We start from the raw sequence: 13726 nt of genomic DNA, 5'->3' as shown, positions 1-13726 counted from the left end.
TTCCATGGGGCATGTATTAGAAAACTTGGAGCTGGTATATCAAGAATGTGCAGATTATAATCTACTGAATGAGGAGGCACCAGCCACGCACATGGGGTCAGCAGGTAGCTCCACTGGCAGCTGAGATCCCACTTTGCAAAAGTGAAAATTCTGGGCCCCTTTGATTGAAGGGACAGTTTCAATACACTCACACAAAGGAAGTAAAGTCACAAGATTTATTACTTAGAGATTTCAGAACCAGCACATTGAGCTGGGGGAAGGGAAATCCTTTGTCTCAGGTCACTAGTGAGCTGGAGATAGACAGCAGGAAAGCAAGTACCTATTACTTATGAGGTGATTGAGGCTGAGGTCACTTAATTTTTCATGGGCTCAACTCTGAATGGCCTTTTTTTTTAGCTTTTTAAATTTTATTATTATTATTATTATTATTTTATTTTGGTATGGTTAATGTACAATTACTTGAACAACATTATGGTTACTAGACTCCCCCTATTATCAAGTCCCCCCCACATACCCCATTGCAGTCACTCTCCATCAGTATAGTAAGATGCTATAGAATCATTACTTGTCTTCTCTGTATATACTGTGAGTGGCCATTTTTAAAAGTGCCCGGAGAAAAGCAAAGTAGACATCTGTGGTGGAAGTCCTAAACTAGTCCTTCTAAATGTTCAGACTCTGTGTGAGCAGGCTTGTAAATACTGTAAAATACCTAGGCAGCAACTCAGAATGGCTGTTTCCTGATCACAGGGTGCTGCTGTGCAGGCAGCTCCTGCCAACCACTACTCCCTGTCCTGAGGCCCCAGTGTGCCGTGTCCGCAGGCATCTCCACAGGGCTCCCCCGGGGGAGGCTGCCTCCTTCAGCACCTTCTAAATTTAGAGCTTGAGCTCTGTGACTCATTCCTAAATCTGCTTTGCTCCCCTCCTCCAGGAGTGTGCTCCCATGGTATTTTTATCCTCTGCTGCCTCAGACTGATTAATAAGGCCCTAGAATCCTGCAGCAGCCACCACACCATAAAGAGCTCCCCAGTCCGCCACCCCATCTCATCTCTGTGCTTCTCTCTCACCAGCTCCTATACTCTGCCTCCCCTTAACTCTCTCCACACCCACTTCCACGCTGCCACACCCTGGCCAGAGCCCATCCAGTTGGTCACACTGGGGACTGGCTCCAAGGAGGACCAAGGTGGCAGTGCGAAGGAGAGATGGACCCACGCCCTGCTCCCTCCAAACTGGTTGCCAGGCAGAGCCCTGATCTAGTGTCTGAAGACCTGAACTCTGGCCCAGACTCACTCCCGCCTTGGTTGGGCTCTTGGTGAGTTCTTGGCCCCTCTGGACTTCTCTTTCCTCCTCTATAAACAAGGATTTGAACCAGACCTCCATTGCAGAAGCCTGGACCAGAGCTGAAATTACCACTGGGTGAGACCTCCACCTTCAAACAGGGTGGACTGGGGTCAGGTATCTGATGTCAGGTCCTGTCTCCCACCCAGGCTTCTCCCTGCCTTCTAGGCTTTTGCTCAAGCCCCTGTTGTCAGCCTTTTTGGACATCTACCCTACAGAGAGGAAGGGTTATTCATGACCCCACACCCTGTAGGGGCTGGAAAGAGCCCAGGGACTGGTTCTGGTATGACTGTCTAGGGCTGTAATGTGCAACTTTAAGCAAAAACCACCTTAACTCTGGACCTCAGGTTGTGGGGAAAGGGATCGTGTTGCACTGTGGAGGTGTAAACACTTAAGCACCTGTTTTCTGCTAGGTTCTTAGTGCCAGAGGACAGAATAAGTCTATGAGTTCCCCCCTCAACTTGAAGTGCAGGCTCCCATGGCACTGAGTGGAGGTATGCAGGAGTTGAGCAGACGTGCCTCTGCCTGTCTCTAGTGAAACCCTGACTGCAGCTGGCCTCAACTTGCGTTCACAAGTAACAGCAGTGGCTAATGTTTACTGTGCACATACCACGTGCCTGGTGCTGTTCTATGCACTTATTTAATTCATAGTTATACCTTGAGACAGCTCTCAATAAAGCTTACCACCCCCACTTTACAATTTGAGGCACTGAGAGGGATGGTGATTTGCCAGGGGTCACAGTGTAAGTCACTAGGAGAGCAGGTTGAAAGTCAGATCTGACTGCAATCCTGGCTTCTGTTTGCCACCCCAAGGTAGCTCTTTTTAGAGTATACATTACTCAATAAATGTTTGATGAAGATGTTTGATCACTGCAATGTAATGGAAAGATCCCTATTCCAGTTCAGTTCTACCCTAACTCCTTGTGTGTCCTTAAGAGAGTCCTTTCCTCTTTTAGGCTGTTTCCCCTGCTGAAAACAGAGATGATAAGGCCCAGAAAAGTAGTTACCTGGAAGTGTGGAGGATCTTAGCTTTCTACTTCTACACTCGCCTTTTATAATTTGCTTGAGGAGACTCCATCTGCACCCAGACCTTAGGGGCTCCCAGCCCTTTCCCTCTGCTTCTCCAGAACCTAAGAGCACCCCATAGAGAAATAGCTGGGTACACCCCAGCTCCACTACCACAGGGGACAAAGAAATTTCACTTCCCTGGTGGGCAGCTCCCTGGTCCTGGAGGTGGTATGGTGTGCTCATGGTGTCACCTGGCTAGGGGAGTGGCTCCTACAGTCTCAGCTCAGTGTGTATCATTTCCTCTCCTCATCACTCAGCTAGCCCAGATATCACCTCCAGCTGCCACTGGGTCCAGCCAGAGTCACCTGAGTGCCCAATTCCTCCCAGGCTAGAAACAGCCCAACATCCTCCCACTTCCATTCAGGGTCTGTCCCCTTAGTACTGCCCTTCACCTGTCACACCTCGGCTCCTTCCCTTACCTGGGCCTCTGTCCTGAGAAGCAGTGTCTGTATACTTCCAGCAACACTATGTTCTTTCTCCAGCATTCTCCAGATGACAAGCAGAGCAGGGCCCTCCCCGATTAGACCCAGGTAGGGTAGGAGAAGGCTTGAGAACAGGGACTTCCCCAGGCCCTCAGAGAAATCAGTCTCTAACTGTATTCAACTGTATTCAACAAAGACACTGATACTTGGGGTGCGGGGAAGGGCTCTTGGCCCAAAGGCAGAGCTGGACTTTAGCCCTCGTTAACAGACTGTTGAGACCTGAGGCAAGCTCCTGCCCCTCTGGGGCCTTCAGTTTTGCAATTTGTAAAATGGGGAAATGGGCTACTCAATCTGCAATCACCTGACTATAATAATTTTGCCTTCATAGACTGGGAATTTAGTTTCAATTCTGGATACCATTCGATCCTCCCCAAAACCTATTTGCATTTACAAATGGGTAGGCTTAGGTTCCTAAGGGAACAGAATACCCAAGGTCTCACAGCAAGTCGGAGGCAGAGCCTGGGCAAGAGTCCTGAACTCTACTCCTGCGCTGGTCCTTCATACTCTGTGATGCTAAGACTCAGGCTGTATGCCTTTGTCTGACCCGTCGCCCCATTTGTAATAGGACTGCTTAATTTGAGGATCAAATTACGAGAGTCAAAGAAGAGGGCTGTGCTTTGCAAACCCTAAGAGAAAGGACAACAGAATGACGACTGTTCCGTTCCATTACTACTCAACACTGTTATCTTCTCTGAAAGCGTCCCCAAAAGTTGATCCCGAGACTCTCCGTGTGCGCAGGCGCTCTTTGGAGTTCACAGAAGCGCGAGCTTCCCTCCAGGGGCTGCCCAAAGGCCCTCCGGCTGCTCGCGGTCGGACGCTACCCCCAAGTCCCCTAGTGAGTGTGGCCACGCTGTCCCCACATTCCCTGGGCCTTCCGTCGGCCCCGCAGCAGTTGAGGGGTCTCCGGAGGGGCGGAGAACTCAGGAGTGGCAGAAGGAGGCACAGCGCGGTCGCCATCCTCCCCGGTACCCCAGCGCCTCAGGCACGCTCCCTAAACGTCCGGGGACGATTCCGGGGCCCCTCAACGGAGACACCCCGCGCACTGCCTTATGGGACTTTTAGGTCGCGGCTTGAATATTGCAGGAGTTCTCACGCCGTCAACACTACACGTCCCAGAAGCCCAAGAGCCTGAGCCGCAGCACAAGGACCCGGGGAGTGTTGGGGGATGGAGCTTGTGGGTCTGTGCTGGCAGGTAAACGCGGGGAAGCTGAGGAGCCGAGGGATCTGAGCCTGGATTTGTGGCTTGAGGCACGCAGGAGTTACACGGTAGCTGTCATAAGAGAAGGGCGTTGTTATGGTTTAGTTTTATAAAGACTACTCACTACCTTTCTGCACCTCCTACATGGCTTCCACTCCTATTACTCCTTGGAGACTGTGCTCACGGGGGTCACCGTCGCCTGGGACTCTCAGTTCTCTTTACCGTGCGGTTCAATAGAACTTTCTGTTATGATGGAAATGTTCTGCATTTGCACTGTCCCAACACTTGACATGTGGCTAAGTGCCCTGGAGGAATAAAACTTTTTATTTTATTGAATTTATTTTAAAATCACTTAATAAATTTAAATAATCAGGTGCAGCTAATGGTTACCCTATTGCACAGCAGCACAGTAAACTAGACCTCTTAGGGTTCAACAACAATCACCTCCTGCTTCCTGAAACTGACTGACTCCTACCTACTCACTACTCTTAGTCTTTGCAGATTTCTCCTCCATTGTTTGACCCTAGAAAACCTAAAAATTAGTTGGGTCTGTAAAAATCTGCCCTACTGTTCATCAGGCTGGAATAACAGACACAGATAAAGCTAGCTGCAAAATTAACAGGACATACTGTTTTTCCCAAGGACATACTGCAGCTATAAAATATCTTAACAACCCACTCCTTTCGTAGACACTGAGCAACTTTGTTTTCTAAAATTATAGACTATCAGAAACTTTGTTGTTTGAAATTATGTAAGATGAAACTCTTGCCTGGAGGAACTAATTCACTAAGCAGACAGGATTTACAACCCGGGTGCAGAGATTTAGATAGGGATTTCTGAACATAATATTCCACATCTGTCTTAACTTTATTGTTTCCAAGAAAACATGACCCTGGGTCCACTTAGCGCTCCAGACCTGGTATCAGCCCCTTTACACATAGTTCTGCCTTGCTCTCAGCTGTCAGAATATTGCTTCATTTAAATTTCACCTAATTCCATGTCTTGCTCAAATCTGGTAATAACTCTCTTTTTTCCTTTGCATTTTGTGGGACATCCTATGGTTCTTCTGGCATGTTTTCCTCATAGCAATGGGTCAATAAACCTGACTTTGTTGGACTATGGATTTGTCCCTGGTGGTCTTTGGGTGACTGGGCTAAGACAACGTGAAATGCTGGTGTCCTCCGGGTTCTGTCAGAGGCCCTCTCTTAACTGTGCATACTCTCTTTGGATGACCTCATTCACTTCCATCATATGCTGGTAACTCCTGAACCTCCAGCTCAGGCCATTCTCCTGCCTCTGGGACATCTGATTCTGGTTGATTCCAAGTGTGTCAAAAACTGAACTTTTTTCTGGCAACCACTCTTCACTCCTCTGTTCTAAGTAAGAACTAGACAGTGACCACCTCTGATCATGAAATGGGTGGGGACACTCCTCAGTGGGGGCAGGTACCTCTTCACCCACTGTCCTTAAACTGCATCACACTAAATTAGCTACTTTTCACATAGGTCAGCATCCTAAAACCTTAAAAAGTTGGGAGAAATGGAGGGGGGGGTGAGGCGCGGGGTTGTGGTTTGTAGGTAGAAACAGGACCTGTCTTACTCTGCCCTTTGTTTCTGGCCCTTCAATGAAAGTGGGACCTGAAGGAGGAAGATGCAGAGGAGATTCCACCTGTCTCTTCTTTCTCCTCCTCTCTCATGGTGTGCTCTTGCAATGTGAGTGAAGCCCCATCCAGTCCCCAGTCCCTTCTAGTGTTTTGGGAGTTTCACAGACATCTGCCATCACTGAGCTCTGTGGAGAGGCACTGCTGCTGGGAAGGAGGGTGAATACCGTGCAGGAAGCTTCCTTCCAGGCTGTGCCCGGTTCTCTCTCAAACATGTCTGAAAATAAATACATTTCAACATCTTAAAGATTGAACTTTCTTGTGAAGGACCCTCTTGCCACTTCATCCCATTCCACCTCTGCCACATCTCATCTACTGAAGAAGTTTGTATTTCTCTTATTCACAAAACTTTGACCTGACTTCTTAGAAAATAAAGAGGGGTCATCTTCCCCTTTCCTGCCCATTTCAATGCATCATTCACATAGTCCATGCTGAATGGTGCCCAGATCCCAAGTTTCTCCCCTTGGTGGTTATAGTTTCGGTTTACCCCATCCCCAAACTGTTTTCCCTTTAAAGAAACAGTCAATAGTGCAAGCATGTGCTGTGTAGGGAAGGCTGGGATCCCAGGATCCCATTAGCACAGATGAACTCACTTCCCTCAAACCCTGAGTGCTCTGACCATTTCACGTCTTTAAACCATTTAATTTTTAGTACTATATTATTTAATTTATAATCTTTGGTGAGCCATTGGTTATAAACATAAATTTGCCTCAAGATGATTATTACCAGATTCTTGTATTTATCCGATCAAAATTCATACACAGCATATCCAGATGTCTCTAGGACGCAAAGCCACAGCCAAAGGAAAGAAAAAAGTAGATGTGATGATCATATCCCATTTGGCTTATCATGTACCAAGAATAAAGCCAACAACTCCCACAGATGTATTTGTGAAAACTGTTTGCAAACAGCAGTATGAACCACTTCTCATTTAGAAACAAAATATAAACATTAGAAATAAAAAATAAACCTGTTGGCTTTTAAGAAATATTATTAAGTATTTCAGACATATATTTCCAATATTGGGACACCCAGATCTACTAGCTCCTTCTTTGGATTACATTGAGTTCCGTCTGTGGAAGTACCATGATAGATGCCACCATTCATCCTGTCATACACTGGGGTGTAACTGCTGGGCCCAAGGATAAATGTGTGCGTGTGTGTGTGTGTGTGTGTGTGTGTATTGTGGCCAAAGTGCCCTCCCAGTAAGTTAGACTTATTTACACTCCCACCAGCAGGAATGATAGCTGCATATCCCCACACCCTCACCAACTCTGAATATTATTCAATTTCTTAATTTTTGCCAATCTGAAGAGTGAAAAATGACCTCTCATTCATATTTTAACTTACATTTCACTCATTGTGCATAGTTTTATTTTTTGTAGACGATTTCTTTTTCTTCTGATAAAAGTCACTGCCCAGTTTTATACTGGGTGTTCTGTTCTTTAGTTCACTTGTGCACGTTCTGTACATCTGGATTTGACTAATTTGTTATATATATTGCAAGCATTTTCTCCTCATCTACTGCCTCCTTTTCTACTTTGTGTATAGTGTCATTTTTTTGAGTTTTATTGTGGTAAGATATATATAATATAAAAATGTCCATTTTAACAATTTTAGGTGTATAATTAAGTGGCATTAATTACATTCACAATGTTGTACAACTATCACCACTACTTCCAAAACTGTTTCATCATCCCAAACAGAAATTCTGTAAACATTAAGCAGTAATTCCTCCTTCCCCTCTTCCCTTATCCCCTGGTAAACTTGAATCTATACTTTCTGTCTTCATGAATTTGCCTATTATATTTCCTATAAGTGAAATCATACAATATTTGTCCTTTTGTGTCTGACTTACTTCATGTAACATAAGTTTTAAAGGTTCATATATGTTGTAGCATGTATCAGAACTTCATTCCTTTTTATGGCTGATTAGTATTCTGTTTGTAAACCACATTTTGTTGACGGACACTTAAATTGTTTCCACCTTTTGGCTACTGTGAATAATGTTACTATGACCATGAGTATATGAATATCTGTTTAAGTCCCTGCTTTCAATTTTTGTGACTATGCACCTAGGAGTGGAATTGCTAGGTCATATGGTATTTCTGTGTTTAACCTTTTGAGAAACCATCAAATTGTTTTCTAAGTGGCTGCACCATTTTCCATTCTCACCAGCAAAGCATGAAGTTTCCATTTATTTCCACATCCTCGTCAATGCTTGTTCTTTTCCATTAAAAAAAATTATTACAGCCATCCTAGTAGGTGTACAGTGGTATCTCATTGTGGGTTTGATTTGCATCTCATTGATGAGTAAGGATATTGAGCACCTTTCCATGTGCTGATTGGCCTTTAGTGTATCTAATTTGGAGAAATGTCTATTCAAGTTCTTTGCTCATTTTTTGAATTGGATTGCTTTTGTTCCTTTTGAGTTTTAGGAGTTATTTATATATTCTGGATACTAGACCCCTATCAGATACATATTTGCAAATATTTTCTCCTATTCTGTAGGTTGTCTTCTCACTTTTTTGATCGTCTCCTTTGACACACAAAAGTTTTTAATTTTGATGAAGTTCAATCTGTTTTCCTTTGTTCCAGTGCTTTTGGTATCATATCCATGAAATCATAGTCATGAAGATTTTCCCCAAAGCTTCTTTAAAGAATTTTATAGTTTTAGCACTTAAGGTCTTTGAACCACTATGAGTTAATTTTTTGTATGTGGTATGAGGTAAGGGTCCAAATTATCCTTTTGCATATGAAACTGCAGTTGTCCCAGCACCATTTGTTGAAGAAGTAATTATTTCCCATGAATGGACTTGGCATCCTTGTCAAAAATCAATTGGCCATAAATGTATGGGTTTATTTCTGAATCTCAGTTCTATTCTCATGGCCTATAGGTCTAGCTTTATGTCTGCACACTGTTTCTACTCTTGTAGCTTTGTAATACACCTTGCAGTGTGATGTTCCCCCAACTTTGTTCCACTTTCTCAAGATTGTTTTGACTATTTAGGGCCCCTTACAATTCCATAAGAATTTGAGGGCTGGCATTTCTATTTCTGCGAGAAAGGCTCTTGGAATTTTGATAGGGTGTGGTGTCTTTTCTTTTTGGAAATTTTACATTTTGATGTGGTTAAATTATCTGCCTTTACGCTTATGATTTCTGGGGTTTGTGTGTTGTTTAGGAAAGTCTTTCCTATTCCAGGTTATAGACAATATCCCAATAGTTTCTGATATCATTATTATTTTTATGGTTATAAGTCATAATGTAATATCATACCTTTGTAACTTACTTTTGCACATAGTGTGATGTAAGGAATCTAACTATATATTTTTTCTAGCTGTCCTTACATAATAGTCTTTCCTCATTCTTTAAATTATTTTTCTTGGGGATTATTTTTTGAGGTGAATTTTAGAAACAATTTGTCAAGTTCCACGAAGAAGATATACTATTGAGATTTCAATTGGAATATAATGAATTCACAATTTGTATAAATTTTTATTTTTAATCTTTCCAACCCCAAATATGTTATATATTTTCTTCCATTCAGTTCTTTTATGTCCTTTAGTTAATTTAATTGATTGTATTAAGATATTAAATTATATTAAATATATAATTGATACAAACATTCAAATTAATTTGTTTTTCATTCGCAGCTTATACATTTTTTCTAATGTATATTCCTAAGTATATTAGTTTTTGTGGTTGTTGTGAATGACTTCATTTTTACTACATTTTCTAATTGGATATTATTGTGCTGATAACTATTTAATATATGTACTCTGAATATTACTTATAGAAAATCTTTCCTACAGATTCACTAACATAGTTAAGCAGAGATCTATATACAAGGCTATACAGTGTAACTAACACAGAGCAAATAACTGGAAGCAGCCTAAATGTTTATCAATATGGGACTGATTAAATAAATCACAGTACATCCATACAATGAAATGGTTTGCAGCTTTAAAAGGAATGAAGTAGATCTATATATTCTGATATGGAAAGTTTCTAAGATGTATTGGAAATATATTGTTATATAAAGAAGCAATATATGGAACAGTGTTTAAATGCTACATTCATGTTTTTATGTTTGTATATGCACATATATTTCTGAAAGGATACACACTAAGTTGTTAATGGTGATACTTTTAGAGAAGGAGATGGAAGTTGGTGTGTGTCAGCAACAATGATGGGTTCAACACTCATTTTTCTCTTCCAGGGAACATGGGAAGACTACATTTCCCAACCTTCCTAGTAGATATGATCTCATTAATGAGATGTGTCACATTGTTCCAAGGCCCTTAAGTGTCAGTGTGAATGTTTTTCCCACTCCTGTTCCCTTAATCTCTCTCTCATCTGATCCCAGTTGGGATTAAAGAATTTGAGATGATGATACTAGGTGGCAGCAGCTTGGGTGTGAATCACTGCTGGAGGAGAACAGTTCATTAACTTGGCCTACCCCACACTGGGATGTGAGAGAAATAAACCTTTGTGTGTTAAGCCACTGTGATTTGAAGGTTTATTTGGTACCACATATAGTGGATTAAAGATGGCTAGAAATTCTGACACTCCTTTCATTGAAAGCTGGGATCTGTGTCCCCTGTCCTGGAATCTGGGCTGGACTGTGACTGCTTTGGCCAACAGAATGCAGAGGAAGTGAGGCTGTGCTAGTTACTGGCCTCAAGCCTTAAGAGACAGGCAGCTTTCTTACTGTTTGTTGGACTGCTTGTTTTGAGATGCTTCTTCTCAGAATTTAGCCATTATGCTCTAAGAAACCTAAGCCACATGCTCTGTGGCATCTTCTTATACTGATGGACAGTGACTACATTGGGGTCTGTGTGGGACTTGATAATATGGGTAAATATAGTAACCACAATGTTACTCATGTGAAACCTTCATAAAAGTGTATGTCAATGATACCTTAATAAAAAAAAAATAAGTAAAAAAAACTCCCAGCTATGTATGTTTTATAATATCATATAAACCTATTTAGGATTTTTAAAACACAATTGATGTAGAAAACAGCATAAAATTAGCAAGAATTTACAATGACTTTTAAAAATAGTTAAAACTGTGTTGATGTTCAACTGAATAATGCCATATTTCATAAAAATATTAATTTTTTGGAATTTATTTGTACTAGAGTAGTAAATATTTTATCTACTGTCATAGAATTTGAAGCACTCTAATCAGTTACTTTATAATTAATAAAAATAATCAAAGTAGACTAAAATGCAGTTAACATAAAAACTGATAGTTAACTTTTTAAAAAAAGTTTCCTAAATAAATAATAAATCTGGTTGATGACAAAAAAAAAAAAAAAAAAGAAACCTAAGCCACATGGAGGGGCCACACATAGGTGCTTTGGTTTTTGGCTCTAATTGGCCTTCCAGCCAACAGCCAGCATGTCCTGACAGCCAAATGGGTGAGCCATCAGTAGCAGGCAGCCCAGCTGTGTCTTCAGATGGCGCCAGCCCTGGTGGTGGTGGCTAGAACAACGTGAGAGAGACTGCACGTGAGACTTGCCCAGCTGAGCTTACCAACACTCGGGACCAGAAGAGCTATTAAGGAAGAGTATTAAGTAATAGACCACAGAAACAGCCTGTCCTATCCTGACCAATATGCAGGTGTGAGAAAAGAGGCTAATTTCTGTATTGTTTGAATTTTTGGCTCTGTGCACATGATTATTTTTCAGTTAAAAAGAGCTATAATGTTAAATTAAAAACTTCTAAGCATTGGGCCATGAAAGCCATTTTCGTATATTTTTGGTATCACAGCAACAGCAATGGACACTTACTGATCACCTCCTCAATGGGTGCCAGGCCCTGTTCCAGGTGCTGAAGACAGAGCCTGATCAAGGCTCACTTGGTCCTGGTTCTCCTGAAGCTTCCAGCCTGGTAGGAGACACAGATCATAAATAACGAAACAAACACAAAAACCTAATTTTTCTGGGAGTGATAAATGTTCTGAAAGGAAGGACAATTAGGTGATGTTGCAGACATTGACTGGGATGGAAGTTATTTTAGATTGGGTTAAGAGGGAAGATCTTCTGAAATAGCCTAAGAATTCTGGAGGAAGAACAGCAGGAACAGAGAGCAACCAGGTCAAACGGCCAAGGGAGTATTGTGTCTGGCAGAGATTTTAGTGTTGTGAATAAGGCTTTATTCACAAAGTGAAAAGAGGTAAGTTCAGAGATGTAGGCAGGAGCCAGAGCAAGCGGGCCCTGAAGGCCACAGTAGGTGGGTTGGGATTTGCTTTGAATATGCTGGAAAGCCTCTGGAAGGTTTTAAGTAAGAGCAACATGAGCTGGCTGAAGTTTTTAAACAATCACTCTGGCTGCTGGGAGATGCCTAGCTCGAGTTCAAGTTTCAAACAATAGTTTGTTAGATCTCTAAATCATGACATAATCACTTCTTACATTTATTGGTCATCGAATCATATTTTCCTTACAAAATTAAGATGCATTAAAAGGTATGTTAAATGTGAAAAATAAAAATTTGTTTTCATATATTATGAATGATATGTAAACTTTTAAATGAGCTTTATAATATAATCTCTCATATTCTACAGATAGAATATAAATATTTTTAGTTAAAATCAGTCACTTTATCATATACTGTTTAAAAGTGGCAAAATTATTTAATATTTACTAGGAGTGTTTTATAAAAAAAGTCAGGAATCTCTGACCCCAATATGCCTCCTTATCTGAGAGAAATAGCACCTCTGCACCTCATGGTCAGGCAGGGACCTGTTAGTATACTGTACACACAGCCCCAGCAGTTTTGCAGGTGTGTCCTCAGGCACCTGAGAATCAACTAGCTGTAAACAGAATTAATCACTGTCACCAGCTGGCCCTGGGCCTCCGTGGTTACCATGCCCTTCTCTGGGAAACACCTTCTGGTAAATGTTACCACTCACTGTTCACTCCTTCAACAGACCGGCTAGGCTTGGGCTGAGGTTGAGGTCAGAGAAGCCTTAGCTCAGTTGCAGGGGCAGGAAAGTTTTCCTGGAAGAGGTGACCCCTGAGTAGGAGCCGGGCTGGCTAAAGGGGAAGGTGTTCCAAAGGAACATATGCAAAGGAAATGAGGGTCAAAGACAATGACATGTAGGGGACTAGAGGCTTGCAATGTCAGGCAAGCAGGTCATTGTCATTTCAAAGCAGAGCAGGATACACTCTTCTCCCATGCCACTGTCATTCACTGCTTTCCAAGTCCTGTGACCCATTGCCATACGAATCTCAACAAACCTGTCGCCTCCAGGGCTTGTGTGGCTCCCTAGCACCACCCAAGTTCTTTTGGCATTCACTCACTAACAGCAGGCCCTGAAAGGGCCATACACAGTGTACCCCAGAGTGATGCTGGGTCCAGCCAATCCCTCCATTCATTCTTCAAGTCACCGTGTGTCTGCAGAGCTCTGAACAGGGATCTTACTGGAGACAATTCCCTGCAACTCCTGCTTCACTGTCAAGTGTACTTGTAAGAGATACTGCTGCTCCTTCAGTGGCCTCCCAAACACAGTGACCTGCTGAACCCACTTCTGGGCAACGTCACGCAAATCACTTCACCCTTCTGGCCCAGGGGTTTGCTGGATGAAATCAGGCTGCTCCCATTTACTCTCAGGAACCTAAATTTTCTGTGATGATCTGGGCCCCTAAGACCTAGCTTCCCACAAGGATGGTTCTGCCTCCTTTCGAAATTTTTACGTCGAACCTCAGCACTTGGTCTTCCTGCTGCCTGGAATCCTCTTTTCTCCTATGTCATCCCCCACTACCCAACTCAAATGCCACCTCCGAGAGCAGGGCCTCTTCCTTCAGTCCTTCCTCCTTGGTGCTTTCTCATCTCGCGGTCACTGTGTGCGCCTGGTGTCTGCGTCGCCTCCCCTCCTGGAGCTGAGCGTCTCGGGGGCAGGGTCCGGGCGCGAGGCGTCTCCGGGTCCCTCGCTCGAGCGCGACCTGGTCCAGAGGTCGCGCGGGCGAGCGTCCC

The 13726-nt window shown here is 42.9% G+C and overlaps 1 long non-coding RNA gene across 1 annotated transcript; it reads right to left on the bottom strand.

Annotated features, from left to right (window-relative positions):
- Window positions 1-201: 201 nt before the first annotated feature.
- Window positions 202-13666, bottom strand: LOC118973873 (uncharacterized). The gene is made up of 3 exons (XR_005063392.2): window positions 13531-13666; window positions 11542-11638; window positions 202-5960 (listed from the first exon to the last, which is right to left on the bottom strand). It is a non-coding gene; the product is annotated as an uncharacterized lncRNA (long non-coding RNA).
- Window positions 13667-13726: the final 60 nt, after the last annotated feature.

Source organism: Manis javanica, chromosome 11, assembly GCF_040802235.1.
Source record: "Manis javanica isolate MJ-LG chromosome 11, MJ_LKY, whole genome shotgun sequence".
NCBI classification, from domain to species: Eukaryota; Metazoa; Chordata; class Mammalia; order Pholidota; family Manidae; genus Manis; species Manis javanica.
The sequence above is the reverse complement of the archived record's forward strand: the minus strand, read 5'-3'. Positions and strand labels throughout refer to the sequence as shown.